Genomic DNA, 27058 nt, shown 5'->3' with positions numbered 1-27058 from the left:
TCTTACTCTCTTTTTTTTTTTTTTTTTTTTTTTTTTTAGATAAAAATAAAGTACAACTAAGGCTTCCTTTCACCCTTAAATACAGTTTCAATTTCTATTTAAAGACTAAAATGCACACAGGATGTGTCAGACAGTGGTGAGGTGCTGTTCATAAAAAAAGTCAACACAAAATTCTTGATGAACCCAATGCACTCAAGAGAGCAAACTACAGAGTAACCACGACACAATGTAGCACTGTAGTAATTTAGTGCCTGGTGACTAACTTTTAGCTAAGAGTTTTTATTTCATTCTCAATTACACCAAAGCCTGTGTTGCTGTCTGCTGTGTGGATCTAAAAGTCAAAGGACCAACTCAACATGGAGAGTGCTGGAGTCATTCTGTAGTCATCACCCTCTTCTCGGCAAAGTTCTACCCATACAAACCACAGGCTCCCCTCTTCAAGAGAGTCACTGTTTAATCAACAAGTTCTCCAAAACATCTTGATTACTTACTAGGTTCTAAGTATTTTAGAAGTCAGACCCTAATCCTTAATAAGAAAAATACTACAAGAGAATACTAAAAGACACTAGGCTGCCTTCAGTGAGCTTATAACTTAAAAACATTGGTTTTTAAATATGGAACCAAGCCAGGCGTGGTGGCACACACCTTTAATCCCACAACTCAGGAGGCAGAGGCGGGAGGACCTCTGAGTTTGAGGCCAGTCTAGTCTACAGAGTAAGTAGGACAGTCAGGGCTACAGAGAAAAACTCTTGTCTCAAAAAACCAATTAAATATGGAACCATGTTAAAATTCTGCAAAGGAGCACTCCAAGATTAGACAGGAGCACCAAAGGCAGTAATAAGTCTCCGTGAAACAGGAGGTCAGAAAGTCCACCCAGGGACACTAAGCCTAAGGACAGCTGTGTTGTAGAATATTCTTTAAGAAGTATTACTTTTGTTTATGTTGCATTTGTTGAACTCTGTAAGGCTGTGATACTGTGCCTGTCTAAAACACCTGATGATCTAGTAAAGAGCTGAATGGCCAATAGAGGCAGGAGAGAGGAACAGGCTGCAGAAACCCACCAACACTTTTAACTGCTATATGTGAATATTGGCCAACTTAGTGCTTTGGAGAGCCAGATAGACACACATGTGGTTCAAATATGTATGAACCTGGAACAAATGTCAAGTGAGTTATCTATGAATAGTCGGCCTATTCTAGTAATCCTTCCTTTATAACTGCAATTCAAAGAAAGTTCTTATAGAGAATTAACATATAAACTATCTTCATTAACCCAACGTCTGACACAGTAAGAGACATACTACTAAGTTGGGACTGAGAAAATAGGTCAGTTAGTAAAGCACTTACATTGCAAGTATAAGGACCCGAGTTCAATTTCCCAGAACCCATGTTAAACAAACAAACAAACAAACAAAAAAGGCCAGCACAGTGATGCATGCTTACAGTCTCCAAGTTAGTGAGGCAGGAACAGACAGCTCCCTGAGCTCACTAGTCAGCCAGCAATGCTCACTTCAGTTCTGGCCTCCATAAAGGCACGTACACACACACACAAACATGCACAATGGGGAGGTCAACCTAACTAAGTTACCCTATAATGGGACAATTCTTCTAGACACCATAGGAGGCTAACAAAAAGCCCAGTGCCAGCAATGTTACCGCGTTTAAAGTTGGGAGCCAGAGAGGTCCCATAGACCCCCAACATCATAGTCTATTGCCATCGCTCTGAGAACTTGGTGGTGAGATCAGCTTACTGAAGACACCACACAGGAATCAAGCTGATACTGACCTAGAAGCTTCATCCTTACTGACTAGCTTTCACGGCGCTAGAAGGTGCTATATGCATGCTACCAGAGGAGAAAAGTCACCACTAATCTTACTAACTCAGCTATCAACACTGTGTGCTGTAACAGCCACGGCCTGGCAGGTCCAACAGAGGCACAGTGCTGTGAGAGTAACCAGCCATTTTCAGATTGTACTGAAGGCCCACTCCATGAGCTGAAACCCATGCCTGCTGCCCTTTCCAGCTATGGACTGAAAGAGCTCGCAAGCCCCAGGGGGATAACCTACTACTGTTGCTCTGCTAAAGCAATAGTTCTCAACTTGGGGGTCAAATGATCCTTTCACAGGAGTCGCCTAACACCATCCAAAAACAGACATTTACATTATGATTCAAAACAGTAGCAAAATTACAGTTCTGAAGTAGCAATAAAAACAATTTTATGGTTGGGGGTCACCACACCATGAAGAACTGTGTTAAGGGGCCACTGCCTTCGGAAGGTTGAGAACTACTGTGCTAAATGGCCATAATATTAAACTGACTCCTAATGATTTATCCTCATACTCAGAGAAGCTTTTTTGCAGTAGATGGTATTAACACAGGGACCCACTACTGGTCCACAAGAGGAGAGTAAGAGACAACACAGTGCCCGGCCCTAAATGGGCTATCTGTTATCATACTCCCTTCTCCCAAGGCTCAGGAACCATTATGGAACAAGAGACAGAAAGATTATAAGAGCCAGAAATGATGGAGGACAACAGTACAACAGTGTTTCCGCAACTCAGCAGGGCAGATGCACAGTTATGACAGCATGTGCAAGATCAGGCCAGACAAAAATCACAGCATGGTAGAAGGGAGGCGACAGAGAGTCCTCCCCCAACTGAGGAGGTATTGGTAACTGATGGGTACTGTGACAAGTAGTTTTCCTTAAAGATGTGGCCCGATAGGCTAACACGCTCTAACAAGATGGCCCTACACTCTGGCACACACTGGTAGTCTAAGTAAATTCAATAGGTCTAAAAACAAAACATAAGACGTGAAATTGGAAGGGTTTAGTGGGAATATTTGGAAATGAGGAAATGGGAGATGGGCTTGGTCAAAACACATTATATACATACACACACACATGTACATACATATATTATGTGTGTGTGTGTGTGTGTATAAATTATGAAATAGTACAAAATAAATTCTTTTCGTTTTTTGGTTTTTTGAGACAGGATTTCTCTGTGTAACTTTGTGCCTTTCCTGGAACTCGCTTTGGAGACCAGGCTGGCCTCGAACTCACAGAAATCTGCCTGCCTCTGTCTCCTGAGTGCTGGGATTAAAGGCGTGTGCCACCACCGCCCGGCCAAAATAAATTCTTAACATAATCAGTAAACTATTGCAGGTCATGATAATAGAGTATTATGTTGCAATTCATTTTTATGTCCAAATATAATGAAGGAAAGTGCCTTGGCAAACAGGTTCACTTACAGGTTTCAAAAATCAATCATTAGCCTAATCATATTTCTATTTAAAAAAAAGGGGGGGGGGACCAGGCAGTGGCAGCACACACCTTTAATCCCAGCACTCATGAAGCAAACGCAGATAGATCTCAGTTTTCAAGGCTAGCCTGGTCTACAGAGAGTGAGTTCCAGTACAGCCTAGGCTACACAGAAAGACCTTGTCTCAGAAAAGAAAAAGAAAAACAGATAGGTAGATTAGATGGATGGATGGATGGATGGATGGATGATGGATGGAGGGATGAATGGATGGATGATAGATGGGTGGATGGATGATAGATGGATGATTGATGGATGGATGGATGATGGATGGAGGGATGATGGATGGGTGGATGGATGATGGATAGATGATGGATGGATGATGGATGGATGGATGATGGATGGAGGGAGGGATGGATGGATGGATTGATGGATGGAGGGATGAATGGATGGATGATAGATGGGTGGATGGATGATTGGATAGATGATGGATGGATGATGGATGGATGGATGATGGATGGAGGGAGGGATGGATGGATGGATGATAGGTGGGTGGATGGATGATGGATGGAAGGATGGATGGATGGATGGATGGATGGACGGATGGATAAAAGCAAGACAGACAGAACAAGGCTACAGGGAAGGGAGGAAAGGGTGGAATTAGCAGCAACTGGTGCTTTGTTCTTGGTTTTGAGACAGTTTCACTATGTAGCTCATGTCCCACTTGAGATCTTCCCACCTCCACCTCCACCTCCAGGAAGCTTCCTGCATGTGCCACTATGCCCTTCCTGCATACTCACAGCAGTCTAATAGAGTGACTATATCTGTCTATGAAATGAAAAATGCATTCTTCTTGTAATAATAATTTTCATCAGCCATATGCAAAATTCTGGTCAAGCACAAAAATGTTCCCTGGAACCATAAACTATTATACCACGTGTGCAAAAATATTAAATATCAGAAAAGTATGCCCTATGAATTATTCCTACTTCCTGAATGCTGCCAACTTAACCAGACATAGTTCAACCTATTTGACCCCAAATTCAAAGTTAAGACATTAAAAAAATATTTTGCACATGTGCAATAAAAAAATGTATTAATCAGAAAACTACTAACTTACTATACCACCCCACAGATCAAACAAGCAAACTCAGCACAGTATGATGAAAGGGAGGAGCTCCATCAGACTCTCCATGTTACCAGAGCTGTACTGCAAGGGCTGCAAGGGAACAGAAAGTTTCTTCTCATATGGTGTTTATGACGCTTAATATATCTCCCTGTCTTCTATGAGCATGGCCTTGGGGTTCTGTCTCCTTCCTGTACAGATTGCAATGCTGCTGCATCTTAAAGCACATGGCAAGGACTACAGCAGCTGGTTCGTTTTACAGATGACGGTGATTTGTGCATGGTATTGGGGAGCTCTTCCTCCACGGCTCAGCCTTCCGCTCCTTCTGCTACAAGTGCCACAAGTGTCTTTCCACTTAAGGTGGGTGCTATACATTTCTCTAAAGTCCAGGAACCCAACATGTGCTTCTTGTCATTAGTACTTTGTGAGATTTATTCATCTTTATTATGAATAAAATCAGTAACGTTCAAGTAGTAATTAGGAATAATGTTGTATGGTATGTATTTACTGTGTTTATTATTTTTTCAAACTTGACAGAATTAGTGAGCTATGTTTTAGATGTAATTCGTACTTCCAAGGCTGGGAATAGGAATCAGTGGTAGATCACTCACCCAGATGCACAGGCCTGGTTTAACACCAACCATGCCCCTGCCCCTGCACCAAGGGGGTAGACATCACATTTAGCCTCAATTAGTAAATCTAATTTTTCAACAAGTCCAATTTTTCAGTAAGACCATGTAACTATCAACTATCACTGTGAAATAACAAATGTGTGTATTTATACAGGCATGCCTCCTTGTCCTCAATTAATTTATACTCTGAAGAGGCAAGGCAAACAGGTGGTTTCACTTTCTACTTTGCAGGGGCAAGAGGAGCCTCTTCAATGGCTAAGTATGCAAATTCCTAGGAGCCAATTCACAGGTCCTCTAATGTGTGACCCATCGCTTCTGCTGCCGCCCATGACCACACAGCAGCCACACTCTTTCTGGTTAAGGCTCCTTCCTCCTTTTGGGTCTCCACACTTCTGACTTCAGAGCTCTTACACCCTCACGTACTTTCCTTCCTAGTCTACTTCATAGCCCACTTCTCAAACGCACCCTTCCCACCTGCTTTTGTACACTCAAGGCCCTGCCATTTGTTTGTTTTGTTTTGTTGTTTTTAGGAGACAAATCTCACCTAGTTTAGAGAGGGAAAGAGAAAGCAATCTAGCGAGCCTGCACCTGGATGCTGGCCTGCATCCACTGTAGTTTAGTGCATAATCAGATAGCCCTGTCGATGCATAAGAACGAGAAGAAAATGGGTGTCAAAACTCAGCCACTACTCATTAGCGAGGCCATGTACCTGGACACAGTCCCTCTTGCTAATTCTCAGAGACACCACAGTGCTAGAGGTAGCCCCATGAACATCAGCCCCTGGCTAGCCATCTGGGCAAAGCAGCCAGCTAGAAGTCATCCAAAACACCCTCTTCCTTCTACAGTGCCTACAGGTTTTGTGCTATTGCTGTTGTTTTATATGCATAGTATTTTGCCTGCATTTAAATGTGCCACATGCATGCCTTGTGCCTGTGGGGGCCAGAAGAGGGTGTCAGATACTCTGGAACTAGAGTTACAGACAATTGTTTACTGTGGGAGCTAAGAATCTAAGGCAGGCCCTCTGTCAGAGCAGCCAGTGTTCTCAACCCTTGAGCCATCTCCCTGGCCCCTTATGGGGCATCCACATTTAATCCAACCACACTATCAAGCCACCATGCTTCTGAGTTCAATTCCTCAGAGCCCACGTGGTGCAAAGAGGGCACGGATTCCCATGGACTGTCCTCTGACCTCCATTGGTATGCTGTGGCACTGGTGTACAGCCACACATACCATACATGTATGCACACCTACATACACGTAGACACCATAAATGTAACATCACATGTTTTTAAAGAACAGATGAAGGTGCTAAAGAGACGGCTCAGTGGTTTAAGACCACTCTTCCATCAGATCTGAGTTCAATTCCAGCACTCACAGTGGGTGGCTCACAACCATTGATAACTCCAGCTCTAGCGGGATCCACTACCCTCTGCAGACGTCCATGGCTCACATACACACAACATGGATGCTCATGCATACACATACACACACACACACACACACACACACACACACACACACACATATACATACCCATAAGTAACAATACATCTTTAGAAAAAGTCACTAGGCTCTGGTTTTACTATCTGGCCCATAAGCTTTGAGCTCTTGGTACTTACTGTCTTGCTCATTTCTGTACCCCCAACACTCAGCACTCAGAATGGTGCCAAACCCAGGGACATTCCTAAGCAACCTTTGGGTCCATTACTAAACATGAAACAGCTACTTCTGTTGCCTTTGGGAGAAGGTTGAGAGAAAAAATACATGATCAAGCACAGCAGTGCTGAGGGAAGTTTTCAACGGGAGAATTTTTTCTGAATGGGTTTAAGTGGGGGCAGTCTGCTGCATAAAGGAAAAGGGCACTGGTTCCAGAGAAAATCCTGTGATACAACCCCAGGAATGGCTTGTGTGAGCTGGTGTGCTGGCGCTGGTGGCCATGCTGAAGGAAAGGGAGACAGAGGGGAGCGCATGAGCAGAGGGTCCCGAAAGACAGCGAGAGACACCAATGGCAGAGGACCAGGAGGCACGGACTGCCACCCAGATAAGCAGAAGAGCAGCCCAGGCTGGACAGCCCAGGAGGGCGGAGAAGGAAAGTCATGGAGGTGGAGGAGGGTCCCGGGCAGCTGCGCAAGACGGTGGCCCGGAGGCCAGCCTGTTGGTAGGACAGTCCTTCCGGGAGCTCGGAGCAATCCTATCCAGTTACTCTCTCGGGCAGGGGTCTAAAGGAAATGAGTGGCTCTCACTACTGAACACTGTGACTGTTCATTCTCCTCAGAGGGGAGAAGAATGTAGATAATTATTCACTGACAGAATTGTAGCCTATGATTTCAAGAATGTACACTAAAAGGATTTCCAAAATTAAAATTCATAATGAGGAAGACAACGAAAGCCCCAATAGCATCCTTTCTTTGTTTTTCTCTTTCATTTCCTATTGTGATCAATGAGAGGAAGTAGACACGGCAAATTCTAACACATTCTCCCCTGGGCCACTCATGTCAATGCTATGACCCATCACTGGCCAAAGGGATTCTACGTGTGGGCAAGAGGAAGTAGGGCATTACTATGTAATGAATGTCAGTTTGATGAGGCCAAAAAGATGGAAATGGGTGGTGGTAACCGAGAAGCATTGGTCCAGAGCCAGAGTCAAAAGCAGTTAAATGGTGAATTGTGTGTTTTCCCACCATAAAAACTGGGAGTGATGGAAAAGGACACACACTGTGAAAGACAGTGTCATGACAGTCTAGCACATCCAAAATCTCCCAGAATCTTGTCTCCCTCCCATGCCACTTGCCCATGTGACATGCTCGACCCAGAGATGGAGGCACTAGACTGCCCTCCCACCTGGCGCCATGTGAGTCAACCTGTATTGGTCTAGTGAAACAGAAGAGACACACAGCCATCTCTCTCTCTCTCTCTCTCTCTCTCCCTCCCTCCCTCCCTCCCTCCCTCCCTCCCTCCCCCCTCTCTCCCTCCCTCCCCACCTCTCTCTCTCTCACACACACACAATTTAGTGAGGTCATTAACTGCCAGCTGACCACAGACATAGGTGGAATCCAGCTGAGATCACAACAAATTGATAACTCAGACTGCAAGCTGACTAGATGACTACTGTTTAAAGTGCTGAGCTTAAGGACCATTTGGAACACAGAGCAACAAATAACTGCAAGTTTCACTAGGAAAACTGAGGTCTTTACAATAGAAGCCAATCCTCTGTCACTTCTGTGCTCCATTCAACAGCAACTGAAAAGCTTGGTGTAAAACCAAAATCGGTCTCTACCTTCTCAGAACTCAAGCTAGAGGGTCTTGGCATAAGGAGCCCAAAGAGTTCAATGGAATCCAGTTCTAAGTGGGAGGGAGGGGCACATAGGCAGCCAGAGTTCAGTAGCTGTGCCCACTAAGTAAGTTAGAAAAGATACTTAAACTCGGTTTAAAAAAAGTGAAACATGATTATTTTAAACATCTGTATTTTCCCACTTTTGAGCCCTCAATATGTATGAAAAACCTAACACTAAAGAAAAAAAGGTTGAAAGTATTTCCCAAGTTCACATCCAGCTATACAGAGAAGCTACAATCTCTAGAAAATTTCACTCATTCCCAACTAAGAATGCAAGTATAGCCAGAGAGAAAAACTATCTCTTAACTGTAAAACTGACTTTGGGAAATAAAACAAAAGATACAAAGACTGTATGTAGGGGCTTCGTCCAGGTCCATAAAACCATCAATTCGAAAGATGAGCACTAGAGCCAGACTGTATTCCACCACAGCCCCACTTCTCCCGCCTCTCGCTAACTGGCCCTGGGCATTTTACACACTCTCACAGCTAGTGACTAGCCGCCACCTAGAAACCTGTGTTCGTTCTCTTCATTCACATTCATATCCATTCACTCATCTATTCGTCCACTCTCCCCCCGAGCCTAACTTTACCTGCAGTCTACTGATTTATTTGAACTGTTGCTAGCTACTGTAGATGGCATTCTGAATCACTCCAGTTTCATGTTGGAAAATAATACATCGTGATCACCCTCCATTAGATTATTTTTAGCCTAAACATATGCACAAGACTTATCCTCATCAAACACTAAGATGTAATTCAGACAGACTGCTTAAATCTGTGAAGCCAGCCACCATTTCTGAAAAGTGTGGTGCACTAAGGCAATGCCAAGTGACTCGAGCTGCACCACCGCTGTCTTGGCTGTCCTTTAGAATACACGTACAGGCACCAGTGCCCTCTTCAGGGACAACGCAGCTTTCCCAAGGTCACATAGGGAAGTAAGAACCAGGTTCTAACACAGAGCCCATGGTCTTAAACGTGCAGTGTGCCACCTCAGAAAGTATCCACTGCTGGGCTCCAAGGCCTGTTGGGTAATGCACATCAACCCAGTAAGATGGCCAAGGCAGAGAGCCCAGCAGACCTAGACACAAACTGCAAAGGTGAGAAGCTATCAGTAAGGTCTTCCTGAGCACCTCACCCCTCCCCCACAAGCCACTGTCCAAGTGTTAACTAATCTTTTGAAAGGTAAAATATTTCCACAGAAACAGCTGGAAGCCACCAAACAAAGAAAAGTGCCCACTTCACTAGCCCATTATGCCTAAGAAAGTACTTCAAGAGGGCTGATCCCTCAACTTGGGAGCTTAGGGACAGGAGATGAGGACAGGTCCTTGACGTTTTTGCCTTGCTTCTTGCTCTAATTCCCTGTGTCCTCTCCAGGGCCACACAACAGCACAGAGAGGCTCCAGGAGGGAAGGAAGGGATGCACATATCCCACAGCAATAAGATACAGAGCTGGTTACAGCTGAGGTCAAGCAGAAAGAGTGACTGTAGCACATACCTATAATCCCAGCACTCAGAAGGCAGAGGAAGGAAGATCTTTGTGAGTTTGAGGCCAGTCTGGTCTACAGAGCAAGTTCTAGAACAGCCAGAGCTGCTATACGCAGAAACCCTGTCTCAAAAAAAAAAAAAAAAAAAAAAAAATTAGTGCGTGTCATAGAAAGGGCAGAAACAATCATTAAGACATCAGAGTGTAAGGCCAGATGTGTTGCCACAAGCTTTTAATCCAAGCACTCAGCAGACAGAGGAAGGTGGATCTCTGATTGATATAGTGAGTTCCAGGCCAGCCAGAACAACGTAGTGAGACCTTGTCTCCATGCCCCCAACAAAAGGTATCAGTGTGCACAATTCTGAAATTACTTCAAAATTCTGAGTTCATCTGAGTGGTCGCATACTTTGGGGTGGCATCGAATATTTGGTTCTTACAATGTATGAATCTGAAGTGGAGGCAGCCTCTTACATTACACACAGCTCTTCTGGTTAGTGTTGAGTACATTCAATATCTCACCGGACAAAAAGGGAACTGAAAAGGGCTCTGAGCAAGACGTTAGCAGTAAGGCATCCTACGGTGGTCAGCACAAGCTCGCTCTCATGATTCTCTTCAAGAACACTGGCGCCCAGTTCCTCTCACTATACTGCTCATTTCAGTGCCTCGGAGGCAGAACCTGCCATCTTTACCAAAGCTCCAGGCTTCCCAAGGACGCTGACGCCCAAACAACCCTCCACCTTCACTGAGCATGCTTTGGTCACTGACAGCCAAGGCGCTGTCAGAGCACTGGTCCCTAGCATCCATCTAGCATATACACTCAGTGTATGCCGGCTACTAGAGGAAGGCACTACTCACTACCCTGTTTATAAGCAAGCAAACAGCAGCACCAAAAGACACCGGCCCAATCCCCAGGCAGGAGGAATCTGACCCGCGCTCTGAGCCCAGGCAGCCTTCAGCTCCAGCACTTATGCCGTGCTTCCTCTGCCTCCCTCTAACGAGCCAGTCTCAACTTTTTGAAATGACTGTCATTTTACATGAACTCATTCTCTATGGCTGCTGGGGGAGGAATATCTAACATTACTACGGTAGGTCCACACATTTGAGTCTGTAGGAAATGATCTACCTATATCTGTTTTCCTTGTCCAGGAGGGACGCGTTAGAACGGGCCCATTGGAGTACGTCCGTATGCAGATGCCCATGTGCACATATTCAGAAGCTTTGAGACAGTGTCCTGCCCTATGACTGTCTCCTCTCTTGCCTTCTCACAGGGTCTCTCTCCAACCACATGTTAGCTAGGCTGGCTAGCCACTGGGTTCTTGGAACCGATCTTCCCTTCTAAGCATGAACAGCCATGCCTGGCTTTTCACATGAATGCTGAGGATTAAAGCCAGGCCCTCATGCTGCCTTGTCTTGAACCTATACTAACCTAACGCACAGACCTCTAAGATTATCCAAGATACAAAAGCTACAGGTCCCTTCTTGCTTTGTATTCCTGAGTACAGGAACAGTTTTCCTACTTTATGTACAGCGTAGGTACTGCTTAGTGCTAAAGCTCCACACTACACTCAGATACCCCATTCGTGGTGGCTAACAGTGTATCTTGTGCTTTACTGTTAATTTTAATAGAGTTTGGCGTCACTCTTGCAAAACAACCATGGCGATACTGTTTTATGGCATTCAATATACTGAAAGCACCTGGCATAGTGACACTATAAAGAGCTGCTCACTACCTGCCAGGGTCAGGTCGAGTAGCCAAGCAGGGTAGTCATGTAGAAGCAAGTCCATCTTGCTACACTGTGTGCTGTGCGCTGTGGACCGTGTTCTGCGTCTGACGGGAGCTACAGGGGAAGAAGCCATACTAGGAGTGATTAAAGACCTTTTGGCTTAAGTTTCTATTTCAAATACATTCAAATTAGTTTTCTTTTACTCCATGAGCAAAAATGTAAAATAAAGTGATTGCAAACTGAGAAGTCATTACTAAAAAGAAGAAAAGCATTTTTGTTTGTTGTTTATAAATATAGCATAAAGGACACATCTTGCAGTTGACACCTTCTTAAATTTAGTGAAATACAGAAATGAAACAGAACCACTTATGTTCAGATTCTGTGTCCTGGGCTTGTGCGACCACTGGCCCAGTTCCTGGTGAGGAACTCAGGGCTATGTCACCTTGTCACTGCTCTCCCTCTTCTTACAGCCCTGTCTGCCCCGGAGATAACAGAGACCACACAAGGGGAAACTAAAGGTACCACTCTGAAGGGGACAAAATCCCTGCAGCTACTGTAAGAGAGAAGCTGTTGCCCTCCAGTAGAGAAAAAGACGTGTGTGTGTGTGTGTGTGTGTGTGTGTGTGTGTGTGTGTGTTGCGCGCTGCCCTGGACATGTCCCCAGAGAGTGTGCTCAAATGTGTTTCTGCAGTACAGAAGACTCAATTCCAAGACCCCAGAACCTTCCCTCACAGCCTACACAGACTCGGGCCAGGACACAGTAAGCCTTTACTCTAAGGTTCTGCTGTCTCCAAAGGCTGTTCCATCTCCAAGTATCAAGATCATGCTTCCGTATTTAAAGTTAGTCAGACATACAGAAGCCAGTATTAAATGGGCCTGAAACCTGAGTGCTAAATGCAGTTAATATTACAGATTCAGATCTCATCTACAGAAACTTAAAAAGACAACGCTTGCTTTTGTTTTCATTTTTTTGATTGTCAAACATGGGGTGGGGGTCTTTTAAATTCAGTTGCCAACAGAAGGAAATTTCTTTCAGTAAGAAAAATAATTCAAATACTATCAACTAACCTAAGGTGGGAAAAGGAGAGCCTTAAGGCGAAGCTGAATTTATTTTTCAGGTCTATAATCAGTTAAATTTATTTTTAAAACACAAAAGATTCCCTGTTTATACACAAAAGTGATGAAAAACTACAAATTCTTCCATAGAGTGTCATTTGGCTTCTCTGATTTTACAATCCTCGAGGTATAACATTTCCTAAGCACAAGGAGTGAGAAAATAAAGAGTAAATGAAAACTACCCGCAGCTCAGTTAGTGTATTAAGTGCTAACACTGCAGGAGGCAGAGCAGGGTGTGTAGATGAACTACTGGATTAATCCCCATTCACACAGGTGAAGAAACGGAGTCCTAAGTGATGCAACATGTCCCTGCTCAGTGGAACTAATCAGTCATTTGTCCAAAGCCACAGCTTATAGACAGCTTGGTAGGGATTCAAGCCAGAGCTGGTCAACTTCAGAATCACAGCTCTTAACTAAGTGAAACCAGCAGTCCTTAAAACTATCCATTTTCAAATTGATGGCTTTTCCTACGATGATGATCTAACTATAGTTAACATATTGTTTTGTGTTCTACTCTTGGAAGCCCTGTTTCCTCGAAGTGTGACCTGCAACGTCTATATGATAGTCTAACATAATATGGCACAAATTAACCACCCTCAACTTCTCCATGTGGCTGTTCTTTTGTAACAGCTGACAGGCCTCCTGACTGCTTCTGGGGACAGGTAAATTCTTGGGACAGGTGACTGACTCACTGCTGTGGCCATATATTAACATCTTTATACATACATGGCCTTCCTAAAGGTTTGTATTTTTTTAAACTTCTGGCAATAATAAGGTAATAGGTCTCATCACACTCTGGAAAAAATATTTTAAATGTTCACAATTTGATAAGGGGGGGGGGGTTCACTAGAGGTTTTCATTTTGAGAATGCCTGTGTCTTGCAATGTAGCCCGAGCTAGGCTCTAACTTAATGGTGACCCTCCTGCCTAGCCTCCAAGCACTATATATAGTTACAGATAAATACTATTGAGCCTAGCAGAAATTATGCCCATAATTTATAAGTTTTTGTGTTCAGTAATGGATGATGCTCTCCCGTCTACACCACTGATGTTCCCTTCCTGTTTTCCTAGGAGGCTGAACTCTCAGAGCACACTCAGGTACCATCCCCCTCTAAGGCGGTCTGGAGAGTCACAGGTCACCCCACACACTCACCACTGCAGATCACCTACTTCCTTCTCCCTGCCCTCAAAGCTCACTACCTCCTGGCTGGGCTATTTCAACAGCCTCTGACTTTTTGCCTCTAGTCTCTCTCCAAGTGCAATCCATCACACATTGCCAAACTAACCTTTCATCTCCATTTCCATCATGTAACCTCACTGAGGACCTTGCCCAGGCTGACCTTCCAACTGCACCCAGCCAACCCTCTCCTACCTCTCCAACTGCTGTCCCTCTCCTGGCCAGCACTCCTGCCTCACAAAGAGGCTCCTGGGAATGAAGCCTGAGAGGAAGAGGGGCAGGCTGCCGTAGGGACCAGTGCTGTGTTCCTCAACAAGGGCCACAGCTCCAGGCAAGCCACCCTCAGGAGAGGCCACCAGGACACAAAGCCCTGCCCTGGCCCCTGCAGGCTGTTCTGGATGGGTTATCTGGTTCCTACCGGGGCCTTTGGCTGATGGCCTCTCATCATTTTGTTCACATCACTACTACCTCTCCATTCTATCAGGAGAGGCCCGGTCACCCTCCTGACTCAGTCTTCACTGCTAGCACACTGACCACACCTCAATATACTCTCCTCGCGCTTCTTCACACGCAGCGCCCTCATCACCCATGTGGCTACATGTTAACCTGCACTTCCAAGCAAGGAGAAACATTTCCAGTAGCTCCCAGAGATTAGCATAGCCATAACTTTACACCAGCATGCCTTCAACAACAGTAAAGTCAGACCAAAAGGTCAGCAAGAACATCCTAACATCTCTGCACATAATTCTGGATGCTCATAAAATTGGCTTCCACCAGGCATATTCATGCTTCCAAAAAAATCATGCTATAAGTCCCACATAGAAACTGTCACCCTGCAAAGACATCTATCTGAAAACATGGAGTCTTCCCCTGGTCTTAATGGCCATATCTCTGGGTTCATTCACTCTCTTCTTAGAACTGACAGGGCCATGGACCTCTCTGCAGAGATTCATATTTGTGAAGATTCAGACAGGCTTGGCTTTCTGAAGCTCATTCCTAAAATCCTGTCGGCAAAGCAAGTTCTCTGGTTCACTGTGGGCCTTAGCCAAAGGGACCACAGCCCTAACATGTTGCTATACAGTCCAGTTCCTGGAAACAATTCACCTCAGCACCTGGCTCTTCCCCAGATCTTCCATGAATGGTTTTCCTGTTCACACCATGTTAAAATATGGCAGTGTGGTGATGATCCACAGGTCACTAGATTAACCCATAGCATACTGTAAGAACCAAATGTTAGCAATGTTCTAATCATATGCCAAGAATGTGGTAATGGGGCCACAGTAACTTACCTCCTTTTTCCTACCCACATTCTGAACCAGCTAGGAGAGAGCCACATAGGGGCCACCTCCCAGTGCCTATGATAAGGAACTTCTCCATGAAACTGCCTGACCTAACAGCACTTGGAGCCTTTTCCATAGCCTTTCCTAGAGGAGGACTGAAGCCTGTCCTCTCTCTGTGGCTACAGGAGCACACAGGGCCCTTGGCCACAACTGCACAGCCACGACAGCAGGCCTCCAGGACACAGGTGTGAGGGAGGGAGATGCCCTCGACAGGAGCAATCAAGAAGCAAGGGAGGTTCCCCCAAATAGGTCATCTCCCAGGGCAGAGAATAGTGATAACATCTACCAGCCTGAAACTATGCTCTCAAAGGCCCACGGTGCCAAGGGAAAACACAAGGACCTAGAGCACAGAACATGGAGTGCTGCAGATGTGTCCCAGCTATGCAGCTGCCTGTGCCTGGCAGCCACGGTGGATGCAGGGAAAGATCCAGAACAAGAGCCAAGAGTGAACTTTTGTTATAGTTCTAGAAGAAGGAAGAGGGGGTCATGCTGTTTCATAGACAGGTTGGAATCCTAAAGATGGTGTCATTAGTGTAGTACTGAAAATAATAGTTTGGGGGTCACATTGGAAACAAGAGCTGCAATTGTGATCCTGAAGCAGACGGAGAAGGAAGGCCAAGGGTAAAACACCCCATACAGGAAGGACAGGAACGCTGACAGAGGCAGCAGGAGGAAGGCTCAGCACCACAGCGGCCTGTTCATCAAGGTCCAAAACAAGTATCGGAGTTGGGTGAGCAGTAAACCTAAGACTGAAAGGAAACTGCTTCTCTTTCCCTGAACATAAGCATCTCGTCCTAGCAGCATCACACTAACAACCCCTGCAGTACCCACTCACTAGACTACCTCAAACAGCTTTTTTAAATACATAGAAATCATACTGGCTCACAATGAGCAAATTGTTCCCAATAGAAGTTGCCGCTTATCAATTTCGCTTTGCATTCATCTACCACACATCAGAACTACCCCGGAAACCAGTTCCTATTTAGGCCGTAGCAGAAATAAGAATAAAAAGTATCAGTAAATACAAAGTTACTTATCCTGGAGGACCATGGTTTTAACAGCTCTTTACCTGGCTACTCACTTTCCCCTTATATGTTAACTGGCTTGCCAAAGAATGGCTACAAATTACCCACTTTGAAGTAAGAAAGTAACATGCCTCCTAACATCTCCAATACATTGTAACAATTTATATAGGATCCATTTTCTGAATCCTTTCAGTTTCCAAAGTATACACACTGGAAAAAACAAACCTTCTTCTAGTGTGTTTTTTTTTTGGGGGGGGGGGCGGGTTTACAAATGGCAACAAGAGCTGAAACTATGAACCTGAACTCGACCCAAAAAAGGCCACAGGCAAACCCCAGTATACAGGAAGGAGGAAGAAGAAAGATGTAGCCAGAGGCAGCATGAGAGAAAACTTGGGGCCCCAAGGGTGTCCTCACCAAGGCCTGGATAACAGCAGTCAGAAAAATGGGTGCATGAGGAGCACATCAGAAACAATCAGTAAACAAGCAGACTCCAGAAAACACGGGGAACTTCAATTCAACAAAGCTGACTTGCCAAGGAAGAGTCTGCATTTTCTGTGAGAAATGCACGGGCAACTTTTACAAGAATTTGCACCCCTGCCTTACATGCCTTGACGCCTATCTTCTCAGGACCTTCTCCCTTCCTGATGAAAGGTAAAACAAACCCAATCAATAACCAGGTGCAACAGGCCCAGTGGACACTTACTCCACCAGGTCTGCCTGATGTAAGCATGACCAGTGAAAGTACTGCGCTGTGACCTCCAAACGGTGAACCCCATGATGGGTTCTCGTCTGAGTTCGGAAATACTGAGCAATGGAGAAAGACAGTCAACTGTTAGCCACTCTCCAAGGTGTAATCAAGCCTGAAATTCTGTGACACCCCCACAAACTAGCCAGCCCTCCTTCGCCATCAAAGCCTGTTGTCATCCAAAGGCTAGGGTAAAGACTTTCCAGCTGAATGAAGCAAGGCAGCAGAGCGGAGCCCCTACCTGTGGGCTCAAAAGTCAAGAAATGACCTGTTGTGTTCCACTTTGTCCTTATTAATACATTTGACAATACAAAGGTTTCCTTTTTCTGCTGGGCACTCACAACTAAAAAGAATGACTCTTGATATCCCAGTCTATCCTCAGAGTTCCTCACAAAGCAGATATGTGCTTCATGCAGAAGGTTATTTTTATTTCTTATGGATTTGTCTTTATTTTTTGTAGGTGCATGTTTTGCTTGCATGTGTATAAGCCACCTCCATGCTTGGTACCCACAAAGCCAGAAGAGAACACTGGGTCCCCTAGAACTGGAGTTAAGGACAATTGTGAGCTGTCGTTTGGTGTGAACTGAATCATGGCCCTCTCTGAGAGCAGCCAGTGCTCTTTACTGCTGAGCTATCTCTTTCTAGCCCCTATTTGTTTTTTTTTTTTTTAATAAGTGGAAAAGTGGTAATGATAAATAGTGATTCAGATAAATGAAACTCTGAAGGTCAATACTCCTGAAACAAGGATTAAATTTTAAGGGTAGGTATCAAAAATCTATGTTTCAACTAGGATCTCAATGTATTCGAGCTTATAATAGTGTATGTGGGGATAAGAGGACAACTTGAAGAAGTCTAGTTTCTCTTTCCACCATGGAAAATGAACTCCAGCCATCAGGTTGGACAGCAAGTGGCTTTACACTCTGAGCCACCTCACCAGCCCTGTAAAACATTATTTCTATTTGGGAAAATAGTATCACCACTCAAGATTGTATCACTCCTTTTAAAGATCTGCAGGCTAGCTGGGCAGTAGTGGTGCATGCCTTTAATCCCAGCACTCGGGAGGCAGAGCCAAGCGGATCTCTGTGAGTTCGAGGCCAGCCTGGTCTACAGAGTGAGATCCAAGAAAGGTGCAAAGCTACACAGAGAAACCCTGTCGAAAAAACCAACAAACAAACAAGTAAAATAAAAATTTGCGGGCAAGGAAAACACCCATGACAGACAGGTCTAGATTTATACATGTAACTCTCTATACACCTACTCAAGTGCCACTGAAGGACGAGGATAAATTCTGAGAGCTGCTTCCTTGGATGATGGTATTTTGTGAGCAGCCTAAGGTTTGCTTACAAAAAGATGGCTATGACATCACTGGGTAAAATGATGCACTATATATGCAATCCTTCACAGATCGAATGTCATTATGTGGCAGGTGATTGTCTTTGACTGTGTGTAAGGCTATGGAGGTGGTCTGTTGTCCTGTGTTAGCAGACACAGTCTCCAGGTATTTTAGAGGCTCTTACTCACAAGCCAGTGCTCACACCAAGGCCCAGACGATGGGTGTCAGTACTGCAAGCCTTGCGGTGCCCTGAGCGACTCTGCCAGAGGCAGCGAGAAAAAGATGCCCAGCGCATTGCCCCTCGGATAAGTACTGGGAAGAAACTTCACAAAAACCAGTTCTGCAATATGCTAAATAATTCAGCACTAACTGCCTTGGACTGAGGGCTGAGGACAAGGCTAGCGCTCAGCACGTTTTGTGATGAGCCTGTGTCTTTCAGGTTGAAGTGTCTGCAACTGATAAGATATGACATCTGAGGAGAGGGGCCTCACAGACTGAAATCCGTTAATAGGCAACTTTCAGCCTCTCAGTTTCTCTCCAGGAACTATTCTGAGAAGTACAGGTGTATAAGAACTCGGTCTGTTCTTCATACCCTTCTAGGATCTGGGCTGGTCTGAGAGGAACATCCAAAGCTCTTTCTACAGAGGAAGTTGGCAGAGCCACAGGCTGGCAAGTGCACCTGTCTTGACTCCAGTCAGCTCCACCTATTAAATACTGTAAAGAGGGGAAAGTACATTAAACAATCTCTGAAACTACATTTCACCCCACATAAAATGACAATTTCTATTCCTACCCCAGCGTTCTCCTGATCCTACCTCAGGATCCAGTGGGAACTGAGTGTGAGCTCAGTAAAATGCTAACGCACAAGTCCATGCTCCATAAATGTCAGCTATTTGGATCAATCCTGTGGACCACTGGTCTACTTTTAAGAACTTTCATTTTCTGTCCCAGTCTAGGAAGCAGGATCATTCTCTGGAAACTTCACTAACTCTTCTCCTCCCTGAAATGAAGCTCCCTCATGTTCTAGCTGCCATTCACATCTCAAAATCCAGCCCCAAACTTCCTCTCTGTCTAATCCCTTCCTTACGAAATAATCAGAAGTCTGGAAATGAGGAGTAAGTCATTTGTTCTGAGACTGGAGGACCTGGAGCTCCTGGAGATGAGTCTCTGACAGATCAGACATTTACACTTTAGAACTGAACCTGCCTAGGCCGCTGGCCAGAAGGAATAATGTCACCCACTATTCAAAGAACAGCAGGTCTAGGAGAAAGGAGGAATGGTTAGTTTTTAGAAAGACATCCGTAACTCAATGCAGAGAGCATTGTGAAGCTGAGGAAAACCAACTATTCCCTCAACACTGTTACTTTCAGAACCAGAGACTTGGGAGTCACTCTGTGTAACCAACAGCAGCAGGATCGGGTAACTGTCATCTGGTCAACCTGCTGGATGACAGTGCATGCAAGTATGAACTTTCAAATGTCTAGTCTGAGGAAAACTGTGTAGCCCATCGCCACTGCAGGCCACACACTCTTGTCTACTCATCAAGACGACAGTCTGGGGAACCTTTTGAATTAAAAACAAAATCAAAGACTGGTAACATTGCTTGGAAAGTACAGAGATTAGCTGCCAGATTTGATGACCTGTTTGATCTCCAGGACTCACATGATGGAAAGAGAGAACCAACCTCCAAAAGTAGTTCTCAGACCTCCACAGGCACATTGTAGCATGTGCATGTAGGCACACACATGTGCCCCCCCCCACACACACACACACAACTGAATAAATGTAATATTTTTTAAACTTAAGACACATGGCTTCATGGGTTCAGTGACTAAAGGTCAGCTGATAAAAATAACAGCCGCTCACCTGATAGGCCTTACTGCTTTACCACGTGCTTCTGGCACAGTGAGCACCCTTGATCCCACCATATCCGTAGCCTTGGGTGGATGGTTGTATCAGAATCTCCATTTTTACGATTCATATCTAGTCCAAGTCTCCAGTCACCACAGAGCTTGTGCACACGTCCTCCACAAGCGTTTCCACCTCTACTGAAGAGGAAGCATCCTGAGGATGAAAGGCACAGCCTCCGAACATCGTGTGCCAAAGTATCATAAGATGCCACAAATATTCCAAGTGCAAATAGGCTGTACAGACAGAAACGGCCCCAGCTGGCAAGATTCAGCAACAGGATATGCTATGTGGTTGTAGGGTGTTGTTCATACTTTTACAGCACCTGTTCTTATTCCATGAGAGTGAAGGTGGTCTGGAGGGCCACATTAGCTCAGATGCTATGCAAGCAGATGCTAGAATCCGGCCAATCAGTATTCATGTTCCTCCACCACAGACTGCAGTGGGATAGCTCCAGGAAGCTTAAACTCTCAAGCCTCAGTCTCCTCAGCTGCAAAATAGAGATAATTCTACCTAATACCTGGAGTTGCTCTTGATGAGTAATTAAAAGACCCATTAAAGGGGTTGGGGACTTAGCTCAGTGGTAGAGCATTTGCCAAGCAAGCACAAGGCTCTGGTTCGATCCTCAGCTCCAAAAAAATAAAATAAAATAAAATACCCATTAAAACACTCAGCATAGGCTATAAGGTGTAACTCAGTGGTACAGCCTATGTTTACTATGTAAAGTCCTGGACTCAATGCCTGACTCCTATGGGTTGTTCTCTGATCTCTACACACATGCTTTTGGCACAGTCACACGTGTGCACAACACATGCACTAGTGCACACACGCACATGTGCATGCATACACACATTAATGATTACTGTTATCTTTTAAGAACCTGTTCTTTGTTTTTCTTCAGTGCCCAACACAATTTAATTGAAACTTTGAAACTTTCAGGAGGTTGACATGTTTTTTTCTGATATGATCTACATATCTGCAATTGATTAAAGCAAAAAATTCAAACACAAACAAAGCCAAGTACTTAAGAATATATAAACTACCACAATGGAGGCTTTTAAGTTCCCTCTAAAGATCAATGGTTAACAGTTCACAGGCCCCACCCATACATAAAGTAACTGCCAGGCCCAAGCACTATAAAATGCATCCACTATTAAGGCATATTCTTGTTGTACAGCTATGCTGAAACTGACTATTACTCACCTAGAACACTAGCAGGTACTGCCTTGGAAGCTAAATGTATGCTTATTATTCTTGAAGGGATATCTCATTGTTTACCTGCTCATGTTAGACATACTTAATGGTTTTAGGTGTGTTTAAATAATATGCACACCTGTAATTGTTTTAAATATCAACAAAACAGATTTGTATGGTGTCCCAGTCTCTCAGAAAAATGAATAGGAGGCATAGTGCACTCCTTTAAAGGTTAGTAATCCCCTAACCTGCTGCAGAACCAGGAAAAAACAATTAGCAAGGTATCTACAGCCTTCATCAGATGCACTGCCAACCTGTTAAAGATGACGTTCCCAAGAAGCAGCTACGCATCAATGCTAGCACACACCTGATCCTGGCTGTTTCCCACACAAAGAATGGCATGGAACTGCACGTCATCTGCAGTCCCTCTCAGCAGCAGTAGCTCTATGCCTGACCCTGTATTGATAAAATAAATACATGGTGTGAAACTCAAACCCACCATCTGACCTCTGCTGCCTCCTGAGTCATTGCTGAAGCCAAGAGAAGAGAAGCCCCCAAGCACTCACTCACTTCATGAGCCCACTAAAGCCCACCACAGGAGGCAAGTCGGCAAGCACCTTCCACTGCCCTACAGCTCAGGTAGAAATGATCTCTCAAATCTCGAAAACACACTCCTGACTAAATCAAACAAAAGAAGGTATCTTAATGGAGTTTTTAACAAGCTGAAGTAAGGAAGTGGAAGAAAACTGGAAATACACTCGCACCGAAGAGCTGCCTGGGCATCCGAAATGTCAGTCAGAGCACTGAGGTTTATATTCAGAGACCCTCAAACAAAGATACTAAGTTCCAGGGAAGACATCTTCATTTGCAGACAATAACTAAATAAAATAATATATAAAACCAACCCAAAGCAATTAGCAACAAGTTTGTTTTACAGTTAATGTTCAAGATTTTCATAATTTCTTAGCTCATACATTATTAAAAGCCACTATTCAGAAGCTTTTCTGGATTTGTCAATTGCCATCTCTCCTCTGCCAGTAGCAACCATCTTGTATATAATCCATTTTCTACAACTGAACAAAGTGTCTTTGAAGACACTTTACATATTAAACTGGTTTATACATACTCCACTAAACACCAGGTAAGCATGCAGGCCAAGGCTGTTATTTTCCCCAGTTATTTAAATAATGTACTCATTTCTACAACACCCACGTAGGACACAATTAACCCCCTCCATGTGAGAAGCAAAGCCCTGAAAGCACGTGGCACCCACGAGCTATCTTCTGGAAGCCCAAGGACCTTGTCTGAATACATAACAAGCAACTGAAAAGAGCTTCCAGAAGAGAAGACACAGAAGGGCAAATGTGGCCAAGCCTGGTTACCACAGGATTCGTGCTCAGCCTCTGATGACCAGACTCCCAGAGTGTCCATGTTAGGCTAGTAACATAGAAATGCTACACATCAGGCCAGCTGCAATGGTTACCACCCACATCCCATCACCCTGAGCCTTACCCCAGTGGGCCTACCATACATTCACATCTTTGAGGGGAAGGCAGTAATTATGCCTGAGAAGTCTGGAATACCATTAACAATGGAAAGAAGGTTATAACAACAGCTCCCCAATCCACAGTCAGGATCAGTGATCCCAGTCATATGCTCAGAGAACTCATGGACTTCTTCTTCACATGCCATCCTCATCAGGTGCCCACTGCCTCCATGAATAGCATCACCAGCCAGCCAAGCAGGCGATGTGCTAGAAACTGACATCCCCAGAGACCTCTCTTCCAGGACACGTCCATCTATCTTCAGATTTCTCACATCTGTCCATTGCTCTCCACCCCCAAGGACACCAATCTAGTCTATACTGGCATTAATCCCAACAAAGCAGACAGGATATTGCCTACATTTCTAGTCTCCTTCCACCCACCCACCCACTCACTTCATCCCAAAGACAATTCTGTTCATGTCAATAATGCTTAATTTAATACTCAGTACTTTCTTTTAAAAAATCCCAAATTCCACATATTGTCAATGCTGCCCAAGCTGGACGCCACCTGCCCCTAGGGTCTCATCTCAAAGCTCCACGATGGCTTAAAACTGCAACTCCCCCAGGTCAGAGGGCACTAGCCTGTCCCGTCCTCACGCTTTTCTCCAACACTGAGACACGGCAATGCTAAGGTCATCTCTCATGATGGTGGGATTCTGGAGCGAACCCTGTCTTCCCGGTGTCTGCAGCACCTGACCCCACAGCGGCTTGGCTTTCTGAAGCTCTGCCAAGTGTCTCATGTCACCACTGTATTCCCAGTCTGTACTACCTTTGGGTACCTGTGGTAGGTACCAAACAACAGAAAAACCTAACAAGAGTCCAGAAAGCCAAGCCTATCGCCTATACAGGCAATGTGAGGCTCAAATGGCCACTAAGAAAGTATCTACCTAATTCAACATCAACAGCCACCAACACACCCAACAACCAATCACTCTTTACCCACCAAAGTATGTTTCTTCATTTCAAAGTAAAAACAAAACAAAACTTCTCTGAGAGAACACTCATGTATGCAATGCCTGACAAGTAAAACGTACAGCATCTAGTTAGGGTGATGAACACATGATCCTACACTGAAAATGGTAATCAAATGTTGGAATAATTATCTCAGCTTTTTTCAAAATAGATAATCATGGGGGTGGGGGGATTCTAACACAGTGGAGGAAACTACCACTGATTTTAGAGAGCTTTTAGGAGCCTGGTTCTCACGTGCCTCAGATCTCCAAAGACAGAGGTACTCTTAAGTCATTTCATGAAGAGCCCACCTCTGCTAGTGCCAAGTCGGCTGTCCAGCAGATGAGCTCACACCTCTCCCACACAGCACACCACACTAGGCACTAGAGACAGGAGCACCTGACGGGAGCGCTGCAGGAACTGGGTGGCCAGCTAGCAGCAGCTCACTTAATTAATCTCTCTGCTCTACTTTTTCCATCTACGAAGTCAGAAAGTTCAGCAGGCTCTCTAAGGTCCTCACCCTCTAAATATCCAAAGGCTCAAGTGACTATAGCATTAAATTCTATAGGACAGTATCTTTATGATTGGTGCTTGCCATTACAACACAGCTGATTCCACTTAAAATGTTAAGATATTGATAAAAGACACAATCAGTGTTTTTAATTACCATTCCTGCTTTTGACCTCCACCATAATCTCCTCTGACCTTCAGCCATATCTACAACTAGTGACGGCCCACTGAAGTAAGCCATTACATCTTTGCATTTCATAGAAAGAAAAAATGTTTGCTCTCCTTTTCTGAATTTTAAACACCACCAGTTGTCTCTGATTGTCAAAGATTTTTGGAAGACTAAGTACAGTTTTCTTAAGAGGACTGGGGCTGGAGAGCTGGCTCAGCAGTTAAGAGCACTGGCTGTTCTTCCAGAGGACCTGGGTTCCATTCCCAGCACCCACAAGGCAGCTCACAACTGTCTGGAACTCCAGTTCCGGGAGATGCAACACGCTCACACAGACATACATGCAGGCAAACACCAAAAAAGAGATAAAAATTTTGTAAAAAGAAAGACGACAACTGTTTTTATCTTACAGCTAATAGTTGAAATGGCTTTAGAGACCAGTGAAGAAACAAGAATGTTAAGTTCTACTTTCTGAATGGCATGAAAGAATAACTCTTCTAAATGACACACAAATGTGTCTGAGTGAGACAATTCAGAGCCACAGAGGACCAGCAAGTTCCTTCAGTCACAGCTTTCTCTCTCAAATGCCCTTCCCTATCCTGTCCAGTCTATTTAGCTAGGCCTGTGTGTATGCATGTCTTCCATGTAGAAATCAGCTGAATTTGGGGAGCAATCACTTCTTTAAGAACAACTTTCACAGGGTTGGGGGTTTAGCTCAGTGGTGGAGAGCCTGCCTAGCAAGTGCACGGCCCCGGGTTCGGTCCTCGGCGGGGGGAGGAGGCACCACACTTTCACAAAGCATTCTTCCTAGCTGCACACTTGGCTCAGCCCTGAGCACCTTCACTGTTGGGGTGCCTGATTTACAGGAGCTGTCTATGAGACGGAGTGTCTGCTACGAAACCAAAAGGCCCTATTTGGATGATGAAGAAAGAAAGAGGACTACCTCTATGGTTCACCTTGGAGTCAAGACAAGCAAAAAGAAGTTTCTCTGCTGCTAGAGAAGAAACTCCCAGAGGGGAAGTCCCGCCTCTTACACGGAGTTCCACAGTGGCAGGAAGGCTTGCACAGACAGAAGGAAAATGAACTAAATGGAAGGTATCTGAAGCAAACTTGATCATGCACGGCAAATAAAATATAATCCCAGGTTTGAAAGAACTGTCCCAAACCTGACTCCCGCATTGCACTATGGGTCGGTCATACAGCAGATGCACAGGCAGGCATATCCCTGTTTCCTGCTGAGAAGCTGGAAGTACTTACTTAGCTCCTGACTTTGCATCAGTGTGCAGAAAAGGTGGCAATGTGTTCTTGATGCTTAAAATCATACAGGAACTTACTGTGCCCACCTCTCAGTAAAACCAAGGCTAACAGAGAACACTTCCTTCAGAGAAAGTATTGGAAATATCCCATAAGTCAAACTGGTAAAAAATTAGACCAAGCCTACATGAATCCACTAAAGCACTATTTTAACATCGAGCTTCTGACTGTGTTTATGCTGGCATCTATATTTTGAAACTGGGCTGGTGGGTAACTAGTTTATTTTTTTCCTTGAAAGAGAAAAATAAAACTTGAGATTTAACTATCATCTACCTACATGCCATTTCGCTATTCTGTCCTCTGTGTTAAAGAGATAAAAAGGGAATCAATTTTAAAACTGACATTAAAAAAATTCCACTGACTAAAGCCAGTTCAACCAGAGCTTGGAATTCACATAAGTTTTTAAGTAACTTATTTTTTTATCTAGCAACTCTTTGAATTCTGAAAGGATAAACATGGAATAAATTTATAAACTTCAAACTTACTAACCTGTCCAGTTTTGGAGGGTTTTTTTTTTGGGGGGGGGGAGCACAGAATGCTGAGAGAATATAAATAATCCAAATACAGACTCCTAGGAAACAACCTCAAATCTTGAGTGTCACACTGAGGAAATTCACCTGTTACAAGCCTGTCAAAAATCCATTATGCCCCTTAATCAGCAGATTACCAGAAAGAGGGAAGGGGAATGCCATATTCACTCAGTGAACAAAAAGAAAAAAAAATCATTTTAAATAGCTCCTAAAATTCGTTGATCAAGTCCTTTTCCATTTCCAATATTTCCTTTTACTCTGTTCCTTTTTTTTTTTCTTGCAGTTTTTTAGGGAAAATAAACTTTTCATAAGCAAACTGGAAGACTTAAAATGTCTCCTACTTATCACCTAGTAAGGCAATCCGAGTCCTGTGAGTCCTCTGTGCCCTGAGCATCTAGCTTTCAGCCTCTTTATTATCGTTGTCAATGAATGGGCCCCAGTCAAATGAAAGCTGCCATTTTAGGGGAAAGACTGGAGGGCTTTCTGTTGTGCAACAGCGAGACAAAAACACTGCGCGACAGATGTACTCTGGGGGCTGGGGAGGATGCAACTTCATGAAACCACTGCTCAAGTTATTTCTTAGACATTACTGTAATCGAAACGTAATTATAACTGGAATAAATCAGGTACCGAGCTGCTGGGTCA

At 44.4% G+C, this 27058-nt stretch overlaps 1 protein-coding gene across 1 annotated transcript in view; it reads right to left on the bottom strand.

Moving 5' to 3' along the window:
• Chd7 (chromodomain helicase DNA binding protein 7) overlaps positions 1-27058 on the bottom strand; it is a 184350-nt gene that overhangs the window by 155837 nt on the left and 1455 nt on the right.

Source organism: Onychomys torridus, chromosome 2 (assembly GCF_903995425.1).
Source record: "Onychomys torridus chromosome 2, mOncTor1.1, whole genome shotgun sequence".
Classification (NCBI taxonomy): Eukaryota; Metazoa; Chordata; class Mammalia; order Rodentia; family Cricetidae; genus Onychomys; species Onychomys torridus.
Note: the sequence above shows the minus strand (reverse complement) of the source record. Positions and strands in the feature narration are given on the sequence as shown.